General features: G+C 39.9%; 1 pseudogene across 1 annotated transcript; it reads right to left on the reverse strand.

The window, feature by feature from the left end:
- Positions 1–41: 41 nt before the first annotated feature.
- On the reverse strand, positions 42–23244 carry LOC309699715 (ATP-binding cassette sub-family C member 4-like; annotated as a pseudogene). Its single transcript, XR_014280820.1, has 31 exons — positions 23131–23244; positions 21643–21753; positions 20015–20135; positions 19603–19827; positions 19379–19468; positions 19039–19202; positions 18761–18886; positions 13510–13759; positions 12086–12193; positions 11894–11983; positions 11603–11794; positions 10516–10610; positions 10193–10279; positions 9887–9983; positions 9024–9245; positions 8727–8864; positions 8229–8266; positions 7964–8079; positions 7729–7875; positions 6919–6998; positions 6674–6824; positions 6448–6567; positions 5802–5912; positions 2370–2470; positions 1822–2013; positions 1585–1740; positions 1230–1319; positions 974–1146; positions 761–868; positions 508–641; positions 42–339 (listed from the first exon to the last, which is right to left on the reverse strand). The product of XR_014280820.1 is annotated as an ATP-binding cassette sub-family C member 4-like (transcript).
- Between the last annotated feature and the right edge of the window lie 1726 nt (positions 23245–24970).

Consider the following 24970-nt stretch of genomic DNA (forward strand, 5'->3'; position numbering starts at 1 on the left):
CTGAAATCAAATCTTTGGTCAAGTCAAGAAGACAAGGACTGTTACAAATTACATGAACTTTGTGAAAATTCGTGTACAAAAAGTATAACGGTGGGGAATTCAAGGTCAAATTCTGAAGCTTACAGATCTTACAGAGTAGCTTGTTCACATGTGACAATAATTTATGATTTCAACATAACTTAAAAACAGACACAGATCAAATAAGATCAAAGCATAAAAAACATCAAACGCCCCAGTCGTTGCACACAGTTGGAGGCAGGAGGAGCTCGCGGTGCTCAGAGGTTGCTGCAAGAGTTCAGCTGATTCCAGTGTTTCACTCCACGTCACAGTTTAACTTCTCTGTTTGGGTGTGAGAGAGACTTGTTGGAAGTAGACCTCACCTGGTTGTAGCAGCCACAGAAAAGTCTAAATTATTTTGCTCAGGCTGCTGTCATAAGCTGGAAAGCATGGAAACTGTGTGGATGCAGATTTTTCAGCCATGTTTAAGGGGACTCTTTTTCACCTCACCTTCCTGCTGACTCCAGCAGAGCCGCTGCCTCAGCCTGGCCCATCTCTTGCACCATCTTGTAGAGAGCACCCTCCTTGTTTTGCAGTAGAGTGAAAGGACAGTCCAGCTCCTGGATGGTGCCACTGTCCAGCACCTTAGGCCAAGAGAAAACATACGGTGGTGTAACAGTTAACACAGGAACATTTTTTGCATATCTGTGTACTCTAACAGTATGAATTTATTAAAAAGCTACAGTCGGAATAGCTGAGTCACCAGTATACGGTCGCTGTCTATGATGGGGTGTTGAGGCGATGAGCGATGGTGAGCACAGTGCAGTCTCTGAACTTTTCCCGAATGGTTTTCTGGATCAGCTCATCTGTCCTGCAGTAACAACAAGAAAAACACTGAGAATCATGTGGGAAAAGTGTGTTGAGAAAGCTCCTGGATGTCTAGGAGCTCTCTGTACTGGTAATGTATCTGGAGGACCTTGGGTCAACGTTGGCCGTGGCTTCGTCGATGATGAGAATGCGATTCTTCCTCAGGACTGCTCTGGCCAGGCACAGCAGCTGCCTCTGGCCCATGCTGAAGTTGGAGCCTGACTCAGCCAGGACAGTCTCCAGCTTCCCAGGCAGCTCCTCCACCACAGACTTCATCTGTACCTGCAGTGAACATGGAGAGGAGAAACCTGTAGCTGGTCTGTGGGCAGTAACGACAAATCTGGGTGTGCTAATTAAATACTAGCCTCTTCCAGAGCTTTCCACAGGTCTTCATCAGTGTGCTGGTTGAAAGGGTCCAAGTTCTTCCTCACACTGTCAGTAAAGAGAACTGGGTCCTGGGGAGCAGAGGGGAGAGAAGTCAGGGAGAAAAATCAGTAGACTCTGCTACGTCATTAATTCTATGTACCGGATATGGATTTGGAAACGACACGCAGTATCGTATGACTTTGAAAATCTGTGTTTTGAGTTTAATTTACTGAAAATAAATGATATAGCAGTTTCAATTAATAGAAGAATAACAGAAATGGATAGCATTATTGTAACAGTGAGATTGTAACTACGTATTTCTTCAGGCAGTTGAAGTGTCATCTGATGTTGTACCTGAGGAATGATGGACATCTTCTGGCGCAGGTCATGTAGGCCAATCTCAGAGGTCACAATACCGTCGATGTAGATCTTTCCCTGGGGCTCTGCCAGGCGAAACAGAGCCGAGACCAGAGAGCTTTTCCCCGCTCCTGTTCTACCCACAATACCAACCTGACCCACAGGACACAAAACATCAACAGCTGATCATCACTCAGACCCCAACCAGCTGTTCTCCACAAACCGATGTGTCACCTTCTCTTTGGGTTGAAACGTGGCGTTGATGTCTTTGAGGACCGGTGGTCCATCCTTGCTATAAAAGAAGTTCACTCGATCAAAGGTTATCATTCCTTGGCTCGGCCAATCAGGGGGAGGACGCTTCTGAGTTTCTAAGGGTGCTTCACTCTTTAGCTCAGTGTACTCCACCACCCTCTCCACTGATGTCATCTGAAAAGCCAAGAGGTCTTTTTCAATTATGCTTTTTGTAGCCTATGTTAACGTTCATTCATAGGCATCAGGATGTTTTTATATTTTTTAAACCCCAAAACCGAAAATTCCAACTTTCCTACAAAGGGCTTTATAATTTGTACAGCATACTTTACTGTAAGTGCAGAAGTCAAGTGTCCAAAGTTTTTGTACAAATGAGGTATGATCAAAATTTGAGAGGATTAAGGGAAATGGAAACTTTGCTCCATGTAACTGTCCATTAAGTACATTTATCTTCACCCACCAACATCATTTTCATCAACATCATTCATTCAAAAAAAAACTGGAAATACAAAATGTCATCACTCAGTTCTTACCATGTTCTCCACCTCTGCACTTTGTCTCACTGTCCACTGGAAGTTTCCTATCAGTGTTACAGCATAGGTCAGCACAAGGCCCACCTCTCCAGCCTCCAGGCCTAATGGATCCAAAACATGATCAGAAATCAGAGGCTAGTTCAGGACTTTCTTCTGCATTAACTCACTGTGTGTGGTTAGGGTATTTAGCAAACTAAATGCAGTTAAATTAAACATTTAATTGTGTTTAGTTTGCTAAATACCCCAAGCCCACTAAGGGGCTGGTTGGTTTAAAAGTTGTGGAACTGTTTGGTTTTTCTTTCCTTTATTTCTAATAGTTTAAGTAAAGGTTTTAATAAACGTCCATTTATGGCAAATCTTATTAATCTACATTATATATTCTTGACCTGTTGCACAGATTCAATTCAATTCACATCAATTTGATTTATATAGCACCAAATCACAGCAACAATTGCCTCAAAGCACTTTATATTGTAAGGTAAAGACCCTACAATAATACAGAGGAAAACCCCAACAATCATGTGACCCCCCCACGAGCAAATCCTTTGGCGACAGTGAGAAGGAAAAACTCCGTTTTTATAGGAAGAAACCTCTGGCAAAACCAGGTCAGGAAGAGGCAACCATCTGCCATGACTGACTGTGGGTGCAGGGAATAAGACGGGACAAAGACACACCCTGGAACAGAGCCAGAGATGAACAATAACTAATGAATAAATGCTGAGTGGTGTATACGCACATAAAGAGTGAAGAAAAAGACTCATCATGGGAAGCCCCCAGCAGCCTAGAGCTATTGCAACATGACTAAGGGAAAATTCAGGGTCAACTCATCCATCCCTAAATATATGCTTTATAAAAAAAAAAAGTCTTAAAAGTAGAGTTTGTCTGTCTCCTGAATCAGGGCTCTAGAGTGCGACCAATTTGGTCGCAAATGCGACCAAAATTTTCAGTGGTGCCACTAAAAAAAAAAATAAAAAATTGGTTGCACCTGTGCGACCAACTGTTCGGGTAGCAAAAAAAAAAAAAAAAATCTGCAACCTTCCCTGTGGTCAACAACAGACACACATTTTGCCCTATCGTGGACTAAACCAATCAGAGATAGTAAGGGGCGGGACCTCTCTGATTGGCCGTGGTCCAGTTGAAAGTGCAGGTGGAAGTGGGAGGTGAGTAGCTTGAATAAAGCGATATCAATTCATTAAATCCTGAATCGACTTTTAAATATAACTGTGTTTTGCCAGAAATGCCAGATTCTCAGATTAAAGCTCACAAAACCATTTCAACAACAACCAAACAGCAAATGAGAGCAGGTACAGGGATTCCACACAAAGACGTAAACACAGAGGACCGACGCATCAGAATCAACTTTGTCTTTCTCAGCTTTCTCACCCGACGGCCCGTAGACGGACACTCTGTCGGAGCTTAGCGGTTCTGATGCGTCCGGTCCGCACTGTGTTTACGTCTTTTTGCGCTGATTCTGAGCTGCAGGTTTTGTCTCTCTCCAACCAAAATTCACCGAGCAAGCAGCAAAAGAAGCAGCAAACTGCGCTTCACATTTGATCAATGTCGTCATGAATTTTGCTGTTTTGCTTCCACGACTATTAAAATCACACTTCATGCACAGCTAGCTCTCTCTCTCTATCTCTCTCTGTACTTCAAGAACAGTTTCCCGTCTCCAATCTCTGTTTTCTGTATTATTCATTCACTTATTACCCACCAGTCTACCGTTGTTTACAGCGCTGTGGCTGCTGTCTTTTTCTATTCTTTTTTTCACTTAAATGACCTCGGACAAGAAAGCCTATTTTTTCTGTTGTTCAATACTGAAGAAATTTAAACTTTATATGCAGAACATTGTAGAATATTTTTAAGGTTATCTGCTATAAAAAGCCAGACCAGGAAAATCTGTGTTTTATTCTCAGTTACTTTCACACAAAGGCCTCTGCTGTGATGTTCACAATTCTGATGAAGTCAGTACTGATAAATGATCAGAATTATAATATTTCTGACTGTCTGAGGCTAGAAGTTGAATCGAATCGGGACTTTGAAAACCGGAATCGAATGGATTATAGAAATCAGTGATGATACCCAGCCCTAGTGAGCAGCCTAGGCCCGACAGACGTGGATGTAGCTGTAATAGGAAAAGAACTATTGCTAACTTTTCCTGTTAAGTTAAGGCCTGATCCTTCTGAAATTCATAGCCAGTGCTCTGACACGGTGTCATCAATCTTTGAATGCTGAAAAAGCACAGTGTATTCAGAAAAACACATTATATTATATAAATTATTATAAAATTTGTGTGCGCCCAACTTTTGTGCCGGTACGCCTAACTTTTTAAAGTTAGGAGTACGCCCATGGCAAAAAGTTAGTCTAGAGCCCTGTCCTGAATACAAACTCCACAAAAGAGGGGCCTGAATACTGAAGACTCGGCCCCCCATTCTACTTTTAAATACTCTAGGAACCACAAACAAGCTTGCAGTCTGAGAGCGAAGTGCTCTAATGGGTTGATAGGGTACTATTAGGTCTTTAAGATGAGATGGGGCCTGATTATTCCAGACCTTGTATGTTAAATTCGATTCCGGATTTAACAGGGATGCAATGAGGAAAAACCAGTGTCGGTGAAATGTGCTCTCTTGGTCTGGTCCCTGTCAGTATCTTTGCTGCAGCATTGCGGACCATCTCAAGGCTTTTTAGGACGTTTTTAGGAGATCCTGATAATAAGGAATTGTAGTCCAGCCTAGAAGTAAGTTTTTCAGCATCACTTAAACGGAATGTTTTTAATTTGAACCAGATTCCGCAAATGGAAGTCCAACATGTTTGTTTACCATATATGCACTGAATGATATATCCTGGTCAAAAATGACTCCAAAATTCCTCAGTGTTACTGGAGGGTTAGATTTTTATAGGTGAGTACAATAACCTCAGTTTTATCTGAATTTAGAAGCAGAAAAGTAGACGTTATCCAAGTCTTTGTCTTTAAGACATTCCTGTATTTTAACAAATTGGTGTGTGTTATCTGGCTTAATAGATATATAAAGCTGGGTGTCATCTGCATAGAAGTGAAAATGTATGCTATGTCTTCTGATGATACTGCCTAAGGGAAGCATGTATAATATAAACAGAATTGGTCCTAGCACCGAACCCTGTGGAACTCCATAACTAACCTTAGTGTGTGAAGAGGACTCTCCATTTACATGTACAAATTAGAATCTGATAGATTGATATTCAAAACATTGTACAGTACCTTTAATACCTACAGCATACATAATCGCTGTAATAAAATAAATCAAGGATTTTTTCCTTCCCACTGTCGCCAAGTGCTTGCTCTAAGAGGGTCCTCTGATGGTTGGGGTTTTCTTTGTATCGTTACAGACTCTTTACCTTACAATATAAGGCACCTGTTGTGAGACAGTTTGTCTGCATGGTGCTTTAGTTCCTCACCATGTCTGAGTAAGACGCAGCCAAATGCTGTGAGAGTGATGAATATGGAGCAAATGCTGTCAAGGCGTAGTGCAAACCAGCGGGAGGTCATCAGGAACAAAAACCACGCCTCTGCAACGAGACGAAAAAATGCATTTCATTATAAAGAAGATGACCAGGTTAATCTTTTGAGCAGGTTCACTTTACAAGACATTTCATGAGACCCAAATATCTCACACATGTAATTTATTATAAAGCGATTTGTACAATATAAAGCACCTTGAGGTGACTGTTGTCATATAAATAAAACAGAATTAAAGTCTTCCAGGCTTCTTCGCTATCATTATTCCACTATCATTACTGATTTACAACATTTTTAACTTTTTTTCAGCTGGAGACGCATAGCTTATCTTCCCAAGGCCTCTTAGGAGAGATAGTTGAGCAAATGATCAACTTTGAATTGACCTGTGATAACCTTTCTTAAGAGGGAAAATGCCTTTACAAATATGCTCCCAGAAGGTATTCATTGACAGACTGAGAGCAAATTATCCAGAATTCCAGTTCTACTTGGAACTATGAGTAGTTTTCTTTATCGCTTGAAATTCCTTTAAAATCAGCTAGAAAATCTCAGTTTTAACCATCCATAAAGAGTTCATAAAGAGTAAACCTGAATGCAGGTCCTGATGGGCATCAAATGCCTTCTTTAACCTCTCCTCAGCCTTGAGGGCTCTGATGGTGGAAAGACCCTGAAGAGACAAGGACAGGTGGGAGAAGACTGGACTCCGCGCTGTAGGAAAAGATTAGCTGTGAGAAACTGTTAAACAGCCAGCGTCATTGAACCTACAGTTTAAAATGATGAGTTTATGATAGGATCGTAATAAAAATAAGCGCACTTGTTGACTCGAGACGTTTGACATCACGTGAGGTACGGAGGTAAAAGCTTCTCAAGTACAGAAAGATTATTAGGAGAGGAACAACAGGGATGAGGATGAGAGGGATGACTGAGGCTGCCACCGCGATAACGCCAGCATTCTGTAAAAACAACTAAAACAACATCGCATAATCAGAAATACTCAAATTACTGAAGGATCCTTTTAAGTGAGTCTTGTGTGTATATAGCACATATAGTAGTCTTCACTTGATAGAAGTCCACAAAAGTGATAGGTAGCATGGAGTCCATTTGGCTGACATCTTTGGAAAATCTGTTGAGTATTCGACCTGAAACAAGGGAAAAGGAACAGAAACATTATATAAAGAGAAGACTATAAATCATTCAATCAGTAAAAGCAAAGATATGTCAGCCCTGCACCCAGCACCATTATCATGTTAAGGATGTAGGCAAGTGTAATTTTTGTCCTTTTTCTTAGTGTGTACTGTATGCTCTAGTGGGCTAATGCTAGCAAGACGCTAACATTGAAGCTACCTGGACAATCCAAAATCAGTGGGTGATATCACTACGTCCATCTTTATGCTGTCTATGTTCTGAACATGAAGCTTTACACCATACAAATCAATGCTTTCACCATTCATTGAAACGTTGCCTCATGACAAGCACCTCGGTGAAAGTGGGGAGGAAAATCCCCATTCCTCCCTGAGCCTGGTTTTACCAGGAATCTCTTCCTGTTAAAAGAGAGTTTTTCCCTCCCAAAGCACCTTTATGTGGCTGTTCTAACTTGGAGTGCCAAGTATGAATAAAACTGGATTGAACTGAACTTAATAGACCTTTTTTTAGAGGTTTAAGGCCAATGTCATCTTGGAGAACTCAGACAACACTGGAATATGTCAGGGATGTGTTTTGACTCCAGTTCTCTTCCTGGTAGAAATAGACTGGGTTATTTGTAAAACTATAGGCAAAACTCCCAATCGGTCAAAGGCATAAGGCAGGATATACCCTGATGTAATTCAACGCTTTTTCTTAAATTTAAAATAAATTCTGTGTAGGCCTCACCTATGGGGTTGACATCAAAGAAGGTAACCGGGGTGTGGAGAACAGCACTAAACATGCTGTTGTGCAGAGTCTGAGCTGATCTCACCAGCCCGTGAAATATCACCAAACTCCTGGCAAAACCAAAGACCACAGCTGCTGCTGTCAAACCTAAAAGTAAACACAGCAGGACTATATTAGATATTAGACCTGAAGACTCTAACAAGAACTATAGATATTACTATAACTATAGGCTTACCTGAATAAATACCGAGGTAAAAAGTGAGATCAAACTTTCGAAATGAGCTAGTAACATCCATTCCACTGTCCACGCTAACAGCAGTGGCTGTGCTGTTAGAAAACTCCTCCCCTGCCCTGTCAGATGACAAGACAATTCAATCAGGTACACACGAAATGATAACTGATCTAATTTCATTTAAAAAACTGTCAAATGAACAGTATAAAGTTAAGCTATTGCATACTGTATTTGCCATTAAAAATATCCACATTGGTAAAGTTCTTACCAATATACCAGCCACCAGTCCTGCAGGATATATGCAACCTGTTGAAACGGACCTCTCTTTAGATCAATTTTTGAAACACAGCATGAGGAAACCAAGTTGCATGAAATGTGTGGGAGGGTGGGAAGGTTAAGTCAGGTTAGAGCAGGGGTAGGCAATCTCAGTCCACGAGGGCCGGTGTCCCTGCAGGTTTGAGATGTGTCCTCAAACCAACACAGCTGATTTAAATGGCTAAATTAGCTTCTCAACATGTCCTGAAGTTCTCCAGAGGCCTGGTAACGAAATAATCATGTGATTCAGGTGATTACCCAAGGTGAGATCTAAAACCTGCAGGGACACCGACCCTCGTGGACTGAGATTGCCCACCCCTGGGTTAGAGTCACTGTGACATTTCCACATGATTGTACAGTGAGGGATTTAATACTGATAACAGTTAATACAGACAGGTAACACCTGGAGACAGAAAGAGTGCAGGAAGGGTGTTGAAGGGTCGGGGCTTACCTCAGCTATTATGCTGAGCAGTATTATGACCATTAACACCAAAGTGTTACAGCCTGCTGTGAAGTACTTAAGGTAAACATGGCCGCTAACATTTCCTTCAGCTCGAGTTTCTTCTGTAATAGTTTGAGCAACTTCAACCTGCAAAACAATAAAATAAGTTTAGTGATAATAGACTTGCAGGTCTATTTTAACCCAAACTATTCATTTCTACCTCTGTCCATCCTTGTAATTAGGTGACTACAAAATGCTGCCATTTATGTGGGGACTCTTAATCTAATCTTTTGGAAATATACCTACATGAAGCTGATCAGTGCAGCTGCTGTCTGGTAGCAGGAGGCTGCTGGAAGAACAGTGTGACCCATGTGAGCAAATCGTCCACTGGCTGCGTAAAGACAATTTGTCTGGGTCAACCGAACATGACCCAACTGAATGTGCCTCCACATCACTTCTCAGCAGGGACACAATATCCAGGCCAGAGGTCTGCAGCTCACTGTAGGTTCCCTGGACCATGACATGACCCTGGAGAAACAAATAATGAAAATGAGCAACAATGTGTTTTTCAGTACTTAATAACAAAAAAGTCAAAAAGGCTCATCTGAAGGAACGCCTTCCTTCGGAGAAAATCATTTCTATGAATTTGGAAAATTGGAAAACCACCATTAAAAATCAGTTGTGAAGCTCCTTCTACAAAATGCAGAACCTGTGAGTAAAGGGGAACACATTAAAAAGGGGATCAAGGAGATTTAATTGGAACTGTACACAAAGCCGCGTTGCCTGTTTATCCCTGACACTTTTCAGCTCGTCACCTAAGCTAACCTAAACCTAAACCTCCCAACATCACTCTACATAATGCTGGATCTCTTTCCTCCAGCTGAAGCGTTTTTTGACAAACTGAATTAGATTTTTCATCTGAATGAATATGTTTCCTTAACTTCTGTAACTGAGTAGTTTTGTATTAACACATCTGGTCCAGAGACTTTGTGTTGTAAGTTAAAAAATTAATAACAATTTGGAAACAGAAATCTCACCTGACGACTGGAGATCAACGTGTGCTGGAGCTCACTCTCAGAGATTACACACCTCAGAGTAACAAACTATAACTGGTCAATGCAAACATGTTTATCCCCTGCCTACTTAAACCAGCATAAAGGGGGACAAACCTCCTTGAGGACCAGGATCTGGTCAGCCGTCCTCAGATGCTGGAGCTGGTGTGTGATGAGGATACGACACTTGTTCTTCAGCAGGCCACAGATACACCTGATTTTGATAAATAAGAGGGGGTTTCTGCATGTTTGTGACTGTTGCTTTGAAATAGTTCCATATAAATAAAACTGAACTGAATGGAATTAAAACAGTTCACATGAACTTCAATCATGCAGTGTGTACTGTCGAGCATGAGCACGATTCTCGACACCATTATTAATCAGGGTATACAGATAATTAGCACCGAACTCTTTATTACTCACTGCTCAAAAAGATGTTTTCCAACTTCTGCATCCACAGCACTTAAAGGGTCATCCAGGAGGTAGATGTCTGCATCCTGATATACAGCCCTGAAAACAAGGACACACAGTGGGGGAATCTTATTTGTCAGGAAAAAGACTGAACTTTCACATAAACTATAGCAAATGTAACAGCACAAGTGTGTGCATGCAGGGTAAAAATACATGCTTGTTGCCTCTAGTTTAGGTTCCTTAGAAACTCAGACTAACATTTGAATGCGTCACGGTGATACAATACGTGTAAGTTTTCTTCTAGGTAGCGTTCTTACTACATGATGTCCATGTACCTTGCCAGGTTGACACGAGCTTTCTGTCCCCCACTGAGTGTGGCCCCTCTGTCCCCAATCAGTGTCAGATCTCCATCTGGGAACAGCTGCAGGTCCTGAATTTGAAACAATGGAGGCGTAACTTGCCTACAATCATCAAGGGCATAAATGTCATGATAATTTTGAGTTTTTAATGATTTATTTGAACTGTTCTTTTTCCAGAATTAAACGATTGTACAGAAAAAAGGCCCTGCTCCAAAGTCAACACCTTCAAGCTTGAGTGAAATTTGCTGTTCCCCCACATGGACAAACAAATAGCTTCTGATAAAATGTTTTATGGTCAGACAAGAGAAAGACTGAGCTGTTAGACCACAATATATTTAGAGGAACAAAGGTGAGGCTTTCAAAGGCAGCTCTCCCAGGATGGCCAGCTCCATACCAGGAAACTAACCAATTTAAACAAACTGCCAAGAAGAGTGGTCAAAATATCTAGACAGAATCCACCAGAAGATCATTGATGGCCTCCAAAAGTGTCTGTTTGAAGAGCAACTTGCAAAGTGATATTGAACTAAATACAGCTAAATGAACACCAATAAATTGGTGAGTATATATTTGAGGTTGTTTGTATATTTTTGATCCATAGATTAGAAAAAATCCCAAATAAAAGCTTAAACTTGTTTTAAAGTTATTGAAGATGTGTGCTGTACAATCATTCCACTATAGAAAAAGAACAGTTAAATAACCATGACATTCATGCCTGGGATGAGTGCATGCAAACTTCTGATCACAGCTGTACTTCAAATGAGACATAAAAGAAAAGCACAACTAATACTGCTTTACTTTCAAGAAAAGATGTGACGTCCCAAAGTCAAATTTCAGAATTTGCTCCTAAACTATAGCAAACAATGCAATTAATCAATATGATTATAATTGACTTTTGAAGGCTGCTGGCTTTTATCAAGGTCATCTGATCATATTGTTGGAGCTAATCAGCATTTTCTATAGGTAGGAACCCACCTTGTAAGATTTTACACCAGAGGGTAAAGAGCGGTTCGCCTTGAGCTGCTGGCCTAACATGAACTGGTTAACTTGCAGCATTATATCTCACCTTCTTCAGAGCACAGGCTCTGAGGACCCTCTCATACTTTTTAGGATTCAGTTGTTTCCCGAACAGGATGTTGCTGCGGATGGTTCCAGGGAACACCCAGGGTTGCTGGGCTGCATAGCTTATTTGACCTATGACCTTTAATGTGCCTGTGTCATAAGGCAGCTCTCCCAGGATGGCACTGAGCAGAGATGACTGAAGAAAACACAGATGTTATGAACATGTGACCCTGAAAACACAATTTTGATACTCAATGTTCTGACCTAAAGGCTAAATGGTAAGTCAGTTGCGGACCTTTCCGGCCCCCACTGGTCCGATCACAGTGAAAAGCTGGTGTGACTCTGCTGTGATGGAAACATTGTGCAGAGATGGTGCATCCAAACTCTAAAAAAAGAAGAAGAATGTATTAATTAATGCACAAATTTTGAATTTAAAATTATGCAAGATGACTCATTATCAATATGAGTTTTAAACTTTAACATTTACCTTATCCCAGTAGCAGGTCAGTGCCTCAATTTCAATAGCGTTCTCCATTTTTCCCTCCAAAGGCAGTGCGAGATTTTTTCTTTCAAGCTCTTCCAGGACGAGAAAATTCTTGAAAGATATTTAATGGACACACGTGCTTTGAAACATAAACTAAATTAGCACAGTTCTCTTGCTTTACCTATCCACAAATTTAGAAACAACTACATTTAAGATTAAAAAGAGTTCTGATGTCACCACCAATCTTTTATCCATTTTTTTGCAGGACAGTTACAATATCTGCAATCAATCTGGACATCACTTTAGGATCTATTTGACAGATGGATTCTCCATGATGGAAAACATCATGAATTTCAATTCTATTTTAGTTCAACAGCACCAAACAAGCATCACAACAACAGTTGCCTCAACATGCTTTATATTGTAACCTAAAGAGACAATACAACAATGCAGAGAAAGTCCCAACAATCAGATTACTCAGATGAGCAAGCACATGGTGAGAGTGGGAAGGAAAAAATCCATTTTAACAGGAAGAAACCTCCATCAGAACCAGGCTCAGGGAAGACCGTAACATTAAGTCAACATCAACAAGGATCATTGGTGTCTCTCTCCCCTCCCTCCAGGACATTTACAGCACCCGTCTCACTAAAAAAGCCCTTTGCATAGCGGCTGATCCCACACACCCAATGCAAAGCTTCTTCAAGCTGCTGCCGTCGGGGAGGAGACTGCGGAGTCTCCAGGCCAGGACCAGCAGGCTGAAGGACAGCTTCATCCATCAGGCTGTCAGGAAGCTTAACTCCCTCCCGATTCTGCCCCCTCTCCCCTCTCTCCTCCACGGTCTCACTGAACTCTGTCACACACACACAAACACACACACTCTCTGACTCACTCACTGGCCTGCACCAGTTACCAGTCACTTTGTGGAGCATTGGACTGCCATTACCTCATAAGACTTTGTTGTACACTTTCTCTTACCGTACATTACCAAATCTCCATTTGCACTATTTGCCTATTTGCACTACTCTGCCTGGCTTACACTCAATGTCGCTTACCCATTATATTGTATATTATATAGCTTTCTTGTTATATGTAAAATTGTATTTATTTAAATATTTACTTTTTAATTATTTTACTTGCATTTTTTAATCACTTTTATATTTAAATATATTTAAATGTTCATTTGCTATTTATCTAGGGAGTGAAGAGTAACGCAATTTCTATTCTCCGTATGTCCTGTACATGTGGCAGAATCGACAAATAAAGTTGACTTTGACTTTGACTTTGACTTTGACACGATTTTTGTTATGTAAAGTTCTCTGAACTTTTTAGACAATAGAAAAGTAGTAAATCGGTCATTATGGTACTAATGACAGATATCAGCTACGGTTTTGTTACTTGTATTCCAATTTATGAAAGAACAGAATTACCTTAATCCTGCGAATGCTCACAACAGTCTCTGACAATTTCTCAATGGCCAGAGGAAAGAACAGGGTCACTGTGAGCTTAATTGTACCATACAGGGATGCAGTGACAAACACACTGCTGGCAGTGATGGTGTTGCCCAGGAGGGCGTAGACAGTGAAGGTGACAAACACTGTGATCTTGCTGCTGGCAAAGAATGAAGCCATGTTGAGTCCTCGCAGGTAGGAGCTTTTTAATATCTGATGAATTTCTTTCCTAGGAGTAAAGAAGAACATAGGGAGGCTTAATATGTAAAATCAGAAGACTTTATTTAGAGTGTCACACCACTGTCAAAAAAAAGAATGCTCAAATGACTACAACTGAAATACTTACGTCTAAATAATTATTTTCTTCATCAGACCATGAAGAGTGCAAAGACATACTAACATACAAGACCTTGAACTATCAGGCCTCATCTTATCTTAAATATCACCCCAATAGAGCACTTTGCTCTCAGACTGCAGGCTTACTTGTGGTTCCTTGGTTATTGTAGTAGATAGAGCGACTTCAGCTTTCAGGGCCCTTTTCTGTTGAACCAGCCCCCAGTTTGGATTTCAAGATTAGCATTAAAGTTTTGCTTTTTGATAAAGTTCATAGTTATGGCTGGATCAGGTGACCCTGGCCCTGAAACCTACCTAATTTATGCTTGTGTTTCTTCTTCACTAACCTCTTTTCACCCTCTGTTTATACACCACTCTAGAGTTAATCATTAGTTATTATTAATCTCTGGTTCTCTTCCACACCATGTCTTTATCCTGTCTTCCTCCCCTAACCCCCAACCAATTGCACCAGATGGCTGCCCCTCCCTGAACCTGGTTCTCCCAGAGCTTCCTTCCTGTGTTTTTCCTTCCCACAGTTTTCATGTCTTTATCACATATTTTCTGTGCATTTTTTGTATTTTGTGGTCTTATATTTATTAGCCTACAAAGATTGAGTTAACAAGGTTTATCACGTATAATATGTGATTCTTGATATATTTACAGTGATGCTTCTTGTTTTGTTTTTTTTATTTCCTCTCACACAGGTGGTTGTTATTGTCTTTTTAAGTTTGTATTTAAGCTTCCCAGTTTGAATGTTAGACCCTCGTGAAGTTTCTCTAGTCGATACACGTAGGTCAAGTTTATCCTCGCTGTGCTTCTACAAATTGCATTAAACTTTTTTTTAATCTGGCAGTACAGTGGTTCTGAGTTTTCTGCTTTTTTGCCAGGAAGTGGTACAGTAGGCAACGTAAAATCACCGAACAGGGTCACTGGATGGTAAATGGACTGATTCTTATATAACCCTTTTTTACTCTCGAAAAAAATGAAAAATAATGTACATTTCAAATTATACAAAAAGGTATTTTTCAGGGAACACAAAATGGGTTAACAATTTAAAGCTGTTGTGCAGCAATGGAGGTTGATCAGGTCTTGAAAGCTGGTGCTACTAATTCTTACAGGTGTTCCAGCTTTTCTGGATTACTTACAACCCCCTCTGCCTGCATGAAAGCAGTGTTGGAACACACTGTGGTACCATGCCCTCGTGAGCATCAGCTGAACAGCACTGTACTGCAAAAAGTAGTTTGTGGTGAGAAAAAGGTTTCTGAGAGTTAACAGCTTCCGTGATCGGTGGCTAACAGGGCAACAGCTTTAAACACAGCTTAATAATGGTCATAGTAAGTCTCAGTTTCAACTGTGAAGAGAAGACTTCGAGCTGCAGGTTTGACAGGACAAGCTGCAGGAAGAAAGCCATCGCTAAGACGTCAGAATAAGACAAAGAGGCTTGCCTGGGTCATGAAACATCGCCACTGCACTACTGAAGACTGGAAGAAGGTATTATAGAGCAATGAATCAAAATTTGAAATCACCGGTTCATCACGCAGGATCTTCGTACGCGAAAGGATGGCTCTACAGTGTGTGGCATCAACTGTCAAACATGGAGGAGGAAGTGTGATGGTCTGGGGCTGTTTTGCTGGATTCCAGCTCGGTGACTTGTACAGAGTGAGAGGCACCCTGAACCAAAATGGCTAACACAGCATTCTGCAGCGCCATGCAATACCCTCTAGTTGGTCAGGGTTTCATCCTATTGCAACATAATGACCCAAAACAAAAGTCCGAGCTATGCCAGAACTACCTCAGGAACAAAGAACAAGATGGTAAGCTGGAAAACATGGAGTGGTCTCCAGTCTCCAGACTTAAACCCCATCGAGCTGGTTTGGGATGAACTGGACAGAAGAGTGAAAGCAGAGCAACCTAAAAGTGCCACACATTTATGGGAACCTCTGCAACCGATATGGGAAGAACTTTCTGAAGAATATTTGATCTCTGTTGTAGAAAGAATGCCACGGGTGTGTTCAGCTGCCAAAGGTGGAATTATAGAATACATTTTGGTCTATAAATTGATTCCATGATAATTGTTTTACTTGAATTGCTTATTTGTACTATGCTTTCACTTCAGAGTGCAATGCAACATTAAACTGCATAACTTTCAATTATAAAATGGAAAAATTGGGGTGTTCTAAAACCTTTGACCGGTAGTGTACGTGTATCGAGTCTGTCAGTACTTGCCTGACTACATTGTGCCAAGTGTAAAATTTGGTGGAGCGGTGAGATCTGGAGTTGTTTTTCAGGAGTTGGGCTCATCTTAGTTCCAGTGAAACTAACTCTTGATGCATAACAAGACATTTTGGACAATTTCATGCTCCCAACCTTGTGGGAACAGTTTGAGGACGGCCTCTTCCTGTTCCAACATCATTGTGCAACAGTGCAGAAAACAACATCCAAATAAACATGTATCAATGAGTCTAATGTGAAATAACTTGACTGGCTTGCACAGAGTCCTGACTTAAACCTGACAGAACATCTTTGGGAATAATTAGAGCGGAGGCTGTGAGCCAGACTTTCTCATCCAATATCAGTGTCTGACCTCACTTCTGGAAAAATGGTTAAAAATTCCCATAAATATACTCCTAAATCATAATAAACCTTATGGATTAACAATGGGATGTCACTCAATTTCATATGCGTGTGAAGGCAAACGAGCAAGAACTTTTGGCAATATATCTTGGTGTTGCATGTATCTCATGCAACACCAAGATCATGTGTTAGTTTGCTTGACCAAAGGCTCAGTCCAGCATAGCGTCAACATATCGTTTGGTAATGATGGAATGCTAATACTGGGAATACATTTAGCTTGACTCAGCAGAAAATGACAGTTAATTATAGATTTGACCTTACTTTAGAACATTAGCAAAACAGCTTTAAAAAAAATTGTTTGTCGAAAGCTTTGGTACGGCCTCTAAGGACATTCAGTGCGGGGCCTCTCACAAGAATGTAATGATTCAGCATCTGCAGAGGCCCCGAAGCCTGAGGCCTTGCGCTTGACGGAAAGAACGTAACGTTCTTTGTTTTGTGTTTTGATCAAGATGAAGGGTTTTGTCTCTTCTCTACAAATCATTAAAAAAAAACCCAACTTAAAATCCATTTAAAATATAAAAATAGACAAACCATTTCACCATAAATCAACCCTGTGTTAGAATCCAAATGTACACATTACTTCATATTTACTACATATTTAGTAGTTTTGTAACTGTGGATATCTTAAGAAGTCTTTATTATCAAAGACTCATTGAGACTTGAAGGTTGACTGTAAAACATTTTTCTTCCTGAAACTGTAACCCTGAATTAATCATGACTACAATGCAACCCAAGTTTTCACACAGAAAAATAATGTTGAGCTGTTGTATAATCCACACCAAAAGTTCAAGCTTCACCGACTTCCTCACTCTCTGTCTGTACATGGCCAATATTAAAATACTGGCTTCTGTAAAGCAAACCTCTTTATACCATATCACCCCAATAGAGACTTCTGACTTACACGTGGTAAGTATTTAAAATCAGAATGAAGAAGGCAGAGCCTCCCATTCAATGCTGGTCACTAGTAGTGACAAATTTCCTCTGTGGTTATTCTAAGTACATTTAAGCTGAAGATGGATGGAAAGTTTTGAAGGCTACAATGGATTACTGCTTGATGTCACAAGGACTGATTTTGAGTGGGTTTCTTTCAAAGAATCTCAGAAGGTGTTGATGGGAACAATAAGTGACAGTTAACATATAAAGTGCAGAGCAAACATAAAGGATTATCATTAACCAGACATCAATGCTGAGAAAGTTGAGGATTAATGAATTAATACAAATCTAAGCTGTTCTTTAAGAGCAGTACATCAAAGCAATAAGGAATTCTCCTTGTTGTTAATTCTGATTAATTCTTCTTGTAGCTAATCCATATGAACTCCCATGGGCCCTAAGAGGTTACCAGAAAAAACTGTGATTGCAGTGATTTAAAGAAATTGATGAGCTCTGCAGAGATAAGAAAATCCAATACAGATCATGCTATTAATGAAATCTCTTTACATTTTCCCAGACATGCCTAACTTTATATGCTCAAGCTCTTTGTTCTTGTTGATGAGGAGACTCATAAGCACACATAAAACATTAGGCACACCAAAGGATGTTTTCAACTGTATACTCTAACTAAAAAAATATAGGAAAAATCATGCTGGATATCAATGCTGACTACACTATGGACTGTGTATTGTGTAAGGAATGAAAGGATGTCAGATTGTTTCATCGAAATGAAAATTATCAACCTATAGAGCTGAAAAATATATATTTTGTTGAAATATCACTGCAGCAGCTCAAAATGGTACTTAGCAGTTTGTATTATTCCCATAAGTTTAACTGACTTGATGCTATAATCTCATCAAAAAGTGTTCCTTTGATTTTTACATGTATAGGACCAGTTCTCCGCTGTTCCAGAAGAGCACAGTGGTTCAACATGGATCTCCGCCTCCAGACAAACCACACATTATGTGAACCCTACATTTCTCATTCGTTTGGCAAATGAGAAAAGTTCCTGGGCTGATGGAGCAAGCCTGATCTGTGGTATGATCTTTCTTTATGCTCCTGAAGTTTATCGGTCCTGTTCACTATTTTAAAAGACAGCTAAAGACATGTCTGATATTTTCAGTTCATTTCATTTCCACATGTGTCGAAGCATTAATCATATTGGTCGTTCCAAATCATAAAACTGCAGGATGACGAGTCAGTTTATTAAAATATTTATTTTGACAGTTTTTGATTCACTGTTTATACTCATAATTATTATGGGAGCACATTATAAGAAGAAGAAATTCCTCTAAAAAATTAGCTGATTCTTCATAAAACCTGTAGTTCTTACCTTCTGACTTCAGTCACCAGAGCTGAGAACGGTTTCTCCCAGGCATACATCTTGATTATCCTGATACCAGACACCACTTCGTTCATGATACGGATTCTGTTGTCAGTAAGGACTGCTGTTTTGCTCCTGCAAATATAAGCACCATTTACACTGTGTCCATTAGAGGCTAAAAAAACCATCTAATCAAAATTGTATAAAAACAGGCAGACAATGCGCATAATAAAAGAACGTTATCGTCAGAAACAATAATGTCCAGCTTCTGTATTCTTCGTCCATACCTGAAGATGCCAAAGAGTTTTCCAAACCAGGTTTGTATCGGCATCATGAGTGCGATGGCTGCTACACCTGCCAGGCACGAGGCACCGATCTCATACCAAAGGAAAACAATGATCACCACTGCTTGGAGAGGTCCCACCCACAGGTAGTGCAGATTAAGTGTAATCTATAGAGAGCATGATTGTTGACGTGCAGAAAACATGCTGGACAACTTGTCCAAACCTTACAATTTTTTACAAATCTGTGTGAAGATCTTGATGTTAAGGGCACAACTTGGTTTAAAAATGTCATCAAATACAATTAAATAATCTCATCATGTGTTTGAGTACATGATTCTCTTACCTCATCGAAACGATTAACATCATTTGAAAGGAGGTTCACTATTTGCCCAGTGGTTGTTTGTCCCATGGATTTAGCACTGAGTCTGAGAGCCTGATGAGAGGAATTTTACTTAACTGCTCAAAAAACAATTTTCACAACACCGACAAGTATAGATGGATCCATCGGAACATATTTCTGACAGAGATAAGCTGACAACTCTTCATTTGTACAGATTTTTCACTGACCTTCCTGTAGATCATGTGACACATAGCCACTCTAATCCTCATGCCTGTTCTTAGGACATGATAGTAGTAGAGATGTTGGAGGATAGTCAGTCCAAGCGTGGAGATGGACATCGCAGCAGCGTAAACATACGCCATGCCAAGACTTCTCTGATCATCGGGGTCACCATTCTCAAAGAAAAGGATTATCTTCCCCAGAAGAAGTGGCTGGATCACTTTGATTGTCTCCTTTATGACAAAGACAATGAATGCAAGCTTACATTCATCCTTTCCCAGACTTTAGGAAATGGGTTCAAATGGCTGCTAGATATTTGAGCCAATTTTTGTTACAAGAAAGGTCTCTGAGTACATTAGCATGCTTATTATTTCATTACAAATAACTCATCTGACACCTCCACATGACCAGTCGACATACCAGGAAAAAAACAAATATCCCAGCCATTGCATAGGACCTTCCATAGCACTTTATAAGGACTCTGGTGAGTTTTGGCTTCAGGAGTTCCTTTGTAGCATGTCTAACTTCACGGTCCCAAAATCTGCAAGATAAACATGGAGATTATTAGATTAGGCTAACCTATGAGGTAACTGTGAAAGGTACAACTTCTCTGGTACAAACAGAAGTACACACTATAAGTTGAAGTTAAGCAAACAACATTTTATGTCAATCTAGACACAACATTGATCTTTAGACCAATCTAGAACAACAAATGGCAATGTAACTATTTAGGATATAGTCACACCAACATTTTAAAAAAATCATTAGCAAATAAACCTTCCAAATGAGAACCATACGGCCGCACAGTGGCAACATACTCATTTGTTACAAGAAGTATCAGGTTAATGGAATGGCAAACAGCAATTCAATGATCCACCAGTGACACTGCCACTTACATCTTCATCAAATGAATGGCACAGAGAGCTGGTTAGCATTTCTGACTGAGAGAGCTGGGAACATTTACACGTGTGGCAAAAAAGAAGCTACTTCTTTAACAATTTTATAACAATTACTATTAAAAACTATTAAAACTAAGTTAAAAATAAAAGCAAAATTTAAGTGTGGACTTCCTACCATCACCAACTGCTTGCTCAAAGGGGGTCACTGACTTGTTAAGGTTTTCTCTGTAGTATTATGGGGTCTTACCTTACAATACAAGGTGCTTTAAGTTGGCTGTTGTTGTGATAAAATGGAACTGAATTATTTAAAAGTAATGAGCTTTATTACAGCTCTTTCTGTTGAACTTTTAGTGTTATTTTTAGTGACAGGATGCCTGTTGGGAGCATCGGCATGTTTCAGGGAGGCCTAAGGTTGGGTTTGGCCTGTTGTGAAAGGAGTTAATACATCAAACCGGAATAAGTAGATTGACCTGTCAGAATAACACATCAGGTGTGACTCACACTACGGCAGCACTCCCTGGCAATTCAAAGAAACACACAGCTACTGAACAAGCATGCAGTCTCTCCTGGCAAAGCACCAACAGCTACCTGCTTGTCTACAGATCATATTTGTACAATTCACCAAGGGAAATGAACCCCTGAAGAGGTGAATACAAACAGAAATATCATCAATAGATGGCAGACTCCAGAAAAATATTTTGGGGTATTATTCTACTGTGGTAGACTGGCCAGAAATGACTTTTTTTGCATCATAAATAGATAACAACGCTTCTTCTTCTGGACTGCTTAAAAGACCAGTTCATAAATAGTACTAAAAGTGATCAAGAGCTCAAAAACCTCTGGTGCTAGGCCAACCATCCAGCTACATGTAAAGGAAGTGACAACAAAACCATAGGGTCTTAACCCATAACTTTCCTGGGTAGAAGAATTTTTTAATGTTATTCAAGGCAATATTTGACTAAATCACATGTTGTGAAATGGGTTATTTGGGTAGTATGCATAACCACATTACTCATTGACTCAAAAATAAATCTCTTCTCAAACTGGTCATAGAAAATTGTAAGGACCTATGTCTGAGCCATCATCTTCTCAGTCTCTCAGATTTGACTTTTGTTAGTGATCCAATAATGCAACACAGCAGTGTAGTACCTCTGTAGCTCCTCTCCCAGGGCTTCAGACTGATCCTCTTTAAGGATGCTATACATATCATTTTCCTCAAGTCTTCGCTTTTGGCCAAGCTGCAGCAAAGGGGTTAACCAGCTGAAATAGAAAGACAGAAAGTATTCATGGCGCTTCACCTGTCCCTCATTTTTCCATATTTCGGCCTTATTCCAAAAGAAGGATTCGATTCATTTTCCACCTCAGAATTCTACACACGATACCCCACGATAAAAAGCAAAAAAAGTTTGCTCGGCTTTTTGTACTTATGATATTTTACTGATGTCTGGGTTTTAAAAAATTAGCTTTACAGATCAACTTGGCTTAAATCACACACATTAGCATGCCCGTCAAAGTCCGCCTTCCCTGGACACACACACTCACACACACACCATCCCATATCCACCACGTTTTTCAAAAAAATACTAACAATAAAAAAACACCCAACTTTAACTTTAAGAGAATAAAAAAACAGTATAATGGGACAGTTCATCTTAATTTAACTCTGTGTTTTTCTGGCAGTAAAAGCACCTGTTAATAAGCACCTGTTTGCATAGCCTGGTGTCTCAGTGTATGACATTCAGTGTATGTCAGGTTAGCAGAGGGGAAAAGCAGACGTATCAGAAACAACATAGCAAAGTTTTCTGCTTCTCCCAGTTTAATAATTCTCTGGTCATGTGTAGTGAAGCCTCCCTTGGTATCTAGAAAGAAGTGCACTTTGAACATTCTGAAGGTGAGTTATTACTCAGTTACTCAATGCTTTCAATATAGACATCAAAAGACCAACCACATATCTATGTAGTATTTGTTTGTGTGGTACTCATACTATGTATTAAGCCAGTTTAAACCATGAGGGCTACATTAAAGCCTACAATTGCTTTTCCCATTCATGAGTTATGGTTGAAAAACTCAAACAAGTCCAGAGCTACCTGACTCAACTCTGCTGTTCAAAATCTATTCCACAAATAAATGCACAGAAATAATACACACAGCGAAAAGCTGCACATACTTTCTGTGGATTTAGTATTTTTTATGACCTAATAAAATAACCCAGGAGTTTTTTGTTTTGTTTTGTTTTTTCAGTGTATGGAAGTGATTCTACCCACTTTGAATTAAAGTAATCAGTCTCAGTTTCCACTATTATGGTCTGAAGCATGTAAACACCGGCTTTTGAATAAATTCTGAAGTATTTCTTGCTTGCCTCATGTGGTCCGTGGGGCACAGCATTGCTGGGATGGGCTAATCCTATTGATTTTTCAATGCGTGATCAAGTTATGAGAAACTATTTTTTTCAATTAAAAATGCATCCTGGCACAGATTAAATCCCCTTGTAAACGGGTTCATAGTTCTAGTTAACTCAGAAAAACCACAATTAAAACGATATACAAACATGTATGCATGAAATCAGCAGTTTGTTGTTCTTAACTGATTACCTCACCGCTCGGTCAGAGTTAGATCACGCCGTGAAATCACACTTACCACAAAAAAACTCTTGAAAAAAAGCTGGCAGTTGCCAGCGGGTTGTGCCTGCCGCCCGTGCTTGTCACCTCCATGGTCATACTGGGGATAGCTCAGCCGGGCGCATCTCTGCACGCTGTACGCTCCACTTCATTCGGTCCGTGTAGTAAGTGGAAGTTATGTAAAGCTCAACCAATAACTGTTCAGGCTGGAATTTAGCCGTTTAAGTTATTTAAGATCGCTTCACGTAACTCCACCTACACGACCATCAGTGCAAATTGAAAAGGAAAGTGAAACTTTATTATTATTATTATTAATATTATTATTACTACAGGACTAGAGGATGTCGTGTTTGGAACTTGAAAAGTAAGGGAGTCATGTGATCTTTTCAGTCTAGCTCTACCTGTGCAGCATTATTAAAATATGTCTGCTTTCCTAACACCTCAGGGTTTACACAGCCTCTCGACTTCTGACCACTGGTACAGGATCCAGCACAACCGAGACCCGGAAGAAAACAGACGGACGCATGGATGTTTTGCTTTCACACACAGAAACTTCCGAACGAAGTCCGCGAACCGTGCGTCACTACAAAACAAGTGAGAACGTCCACTCCGCTTATTGGCCGGTTGGGTGTCAGGGGCGGGAGCGCTGTGCTCTGGACTGCGTGTAGAATTTCTGCTCAATTTACGGCTAGTTAAATTCTGCATCCCAGAGTGCAAAGTATACGTGACTACGGGAAGACGTTAAGGTCAAACTTGAAGTAAGCCGAGTCAGAGCGGGATTACGTTGTCAACATGAACGAATCAGAGCTGTCAAAGTAAGGTCCGGGATCCAAAATCGGCCGACAACGACTCCAATCCGGACTGCTGAACTGCTTTGGACAATGTAAAGGAGGACATAAATGATGGACTTTTAACTGTATATTAATACGTTTTGCATCTTTTTCTACTAACAAGGATCTCTCCCCTGGCCATTCATCCTGCACCAAAGTATTTTAGTGATAGATAAACAACTGAAGGACAGAAAAGTTCCTGTTTTTCCAATACTCTGAATTTATTTTACACCACCCAAAACAAACAAACAAACAAACAAACAAAACAAAACAAAAAAACCAAAAAAAAAATATTGTGGGTCCATAGTAAAACCAAAAATTAAATTGATAAATAAAATATCCTTCAATTACCAAAAAGCTTTCAGTTTTATAATTATAGGATAATCTGGATTTTATTCATTTATATTTACATTTATTTCTCACAGTTTAATTCAAAAAAGGCAACAGATCTATTTCTCTCCTACATCTAATTTTTCTTTGAAAATTACTTTTCTACCCCAAAGTGAAGGCCAGGGTGTCGAAGTCTCTGTGTGTGAGCTGCAGTAATAGCAGAAATTCAGTTTGAAATTACTCACTCACTCAAGTACCTACAGTTACATAGGACACAGGACGGTAAAGTTTAAATAAAGAGCAACCTGCTACTTGAATATTTTACACAAGCACAAATAAACGACTTCATATTCATTTAATGCTTAATGATAGTGAAACTGCTGCCATTCAGATGCTTTACTGTTGGTGTTGCATGGTGGATCAAAATCTGACTTTTTCTAATTTTGTGATTTTTCTGATTTTCTGTGTTCGTAATTCCTTTCTTAAAAAGTAAAATTATTTTTAATGCACCAAGATAATACTCTATTACAAGTAAGAGTCTAGCATTCACCCTCCTTAACTATAAGTATACAAGCATAATCAGCATAGTTTCAAAAAGTAGTCATTACTGACTACCTCCAGGGCAAATGTCACCTTCATCTCAAACAGCTACCTCTCTGCAAACATCAGTGTCTTCCTGCGGATGCAGGAGCTGCTCAG

This window comes from Aulonocara stuartgranti (genome assembly GCF_965226115.1).
Source record: "Aulonocara stuartgranti genome assembly, chromosome: 23".
NCBI classification, from domain to species: Eukaryota; Metazoa; Chordata; class Actinopteri; order Cichliformes; family Cichlidae; genus Aulonocara; species Aulonocara stuartgranti.